Below are 2,500 nucleotides of genomic sequence, written 5' to 3' on the forward strand. Positions count from 1 at the left end.
ACGGTATTTCGACTGTCGTCCTTATATATTATCGTCGAACTACTGTCCGGCAGACAAACTTCTCATTTGAACGCGCAAAAATCAGTGGAAACGGCGACCGTACGCCGACAACGTGGCGCTACGGCGAACACCGGCGCACAGCTGGGTTCGCCGCTCCGGACTGAGCTCCGTCGACGCAGCGTCCGGCGCTCGTTTAGCACGAACTGTGGAAATATCAAAGCGTTAGTGACCCTCCATAAAGCGGACTCGATTGCCTATAACAGATGGAAAATAGTTGGTGGTAATGCTCATTATGTGAGAAGTAGGCTAATGCCACGAGCTCGCACCGCTGCTGTGGGTACACTCGCTCGGGAGCAGGCCGATATCTAGTCGGCTGGAACGAGCAAACAGGATTGTTAGAAGGGATGGAGGGGGGACTCCTTGACCACAACAGCAAATGCAATGCGCCTGCACTTAACACTCTTCTGTTCATGAGGGGCAATGCGCGTGAATTCCGTACAACTGGCAAGTCCCTGGCCTGAAACGTCGTGCGCGGCGAGTCACTTGTAAATCCATCAAGTGCCTGGCCTGAAACGTCGTGCGCGGCGAGTCACTTGTCAATACAGCAAGTCCCTGGCCTGAAACGTCGTGCGCGGCGAGTCACTTGTCAATACAGCAAGTCCCTGGCCTGAAACGTCGTGCGCGGCGAGTCACTTGTCAATACAGCAAGTCCCTGGCCTGAAACGTCGTGCGCGGCGAGTCACTTGTGAATACAGCAAGTCCCAGGCCTGAAACGTCGTGCGCGGCGAGTCACTTGTCAATACAGCAAGTCCCTGGCCTGAAACGTCGTGCGCGGCGAGTCACTTGTCAATACAGCAAGTCCCTGGCCTGAAACGTCGTGCGCGGCGAGTCACTTGTGAATACAGCAAGTCCCTGGCCTGAAACGTCGTGCGCGGCGAGTCACTTGTAAATCCAGCAAGTCCCTGGCCTGAAACGTCGTGCGCGGCGAGTCACTTGTGAATAGAGCAAGTGCCTGGCCTGAAACGTCGTGCGCGGCGAGTCACTTGTCAATACAGCAAGTCCCTGGCCTGAAACGTCGTGCGCGGCGAGTCACTTGTAAATCCAGCAAGTCCCTGGCCTGAAACGTCGTGCGCGGCGAGTCACTTGTAAATCCAGCAAGTCCCTGGCCTGAAACGTCGTGTGCGGCGAGTCACTTGTAAATCCAGCAAGTCCCTGTCCTGAAACGTCGTGCGCGGCGAGTCACTTGTGAATACAGCAAGTCCCTGGCCTGAAACGTCGTGCGCGGCGAGTCACTTGTCAATACAGCAAGTCCCTGGCCTGAAACGTCGTGCGCGGCGAGTCACTTGTGAATACAGCAAGTCCCAGGCCTGAAACGTCGTGCGCGGCGAGTCACTTGTGAATACAGCAAGTCCCTGGCCTGAAACGTCGTGCGCGGCGAGTCACTTGTGAATACAGCAAGTCCCTGTCCTGAAACGTCGTGCGCGGCCAGTCACTTGTCAATACAGCAAGTCCCTGGCCTGAAACGTCGTGCGCGGCGAGTCACTTGTGAATACAGCAAGTCCCAGGCCTGAAACGTCGTGCGCGGCGAGTCACTTGTGAATACAGCAAGTCCCAGGCCTGAAACGTCGTGCGCGGCGAGTCACTTGTGAATACAGCAAGTCCCTGGCCTGAAACGTCGTGCGCGGCGAGTCACTTGTAAATCCAGCAAGTCCCTGTCCTGAAACGTCGTGCGCGGCGAGTCACTTGTCAATACAGCAAGTCCCTGGCCTGAAACGTCGTGCGCGGCGAGTCACTTGTGAATACAGCAAGTCCCAGGCCTGAAACGTCGTGCGCGGCGAGTCACTTGTGAATACAGCAAGTCCCTGGCCTGAAACGTCGTGCGCGGCGAGTCACTTGTGAATCCAGCAAGTCCCTGGCCTGAAACGTCGTGCGCGGCGAGTCACTTGTGAATACAGCAAGTCCCAGGCCTGAAACGTCGTGCGCGGCGAGTCACTTGTGAATACAGCAAGTCCCTGGCCTGAAACGTCGTGCGCGGCGAGTCACTTGTAAATCCAGCAAGTCCCTGTCCTGAAACGTCGTGCGCGGCCAGTCACTTGTCAATACAGCAAGTCCCTGGCCTGAAACGTCGTGCGCGGCGAGTCACTTGTGAATACAGCAAGTCCCAGGCCTGAAACGTCGTGCGCGGCGAGTCACTTGTGAATACAGCAAGTCCCAGGCCTGAAACGTCGTGCGCGGCGAGTCACTTGTGAATACAGCAAGTCCCTGGCCTGAAACGTCGTGCGCGGCGAGTCACTTGTGAATCCAGCAAGTCCCTGGCCTGAAACGTCGTGCGCGGCGAGTCACTTGTAAATCCATCAAGTGCCTGGCCTGAAACGTCGTGCGCGGCGAGTCACTTGTCAATACAGCAAGTCCCTGGCCTGAAACGTCGTGCGCGGCGAGTCACTTGTCAATACAGCAAGTCCCTGGCCTGAAACGTCGTGCGCGGCGAGTCACTTGTCAA

The sequence above is a fragment of the Phymastichus coffea genome, unplaced genomic scaffold (genome assembly GCF_024137745.1).
Source record: "Phymastichus coffea isolate CEN01 unplaced genomic scaffold, Cenicafe_Pcof_1.1 PCOF00292, whole genome shotgun sequence".
NCBI lineage: Eukaryota > Metazoa > Arthropoda > Insecta > Hymenoptera > Eulophidae > Phymastichus > Phymastichus coffea.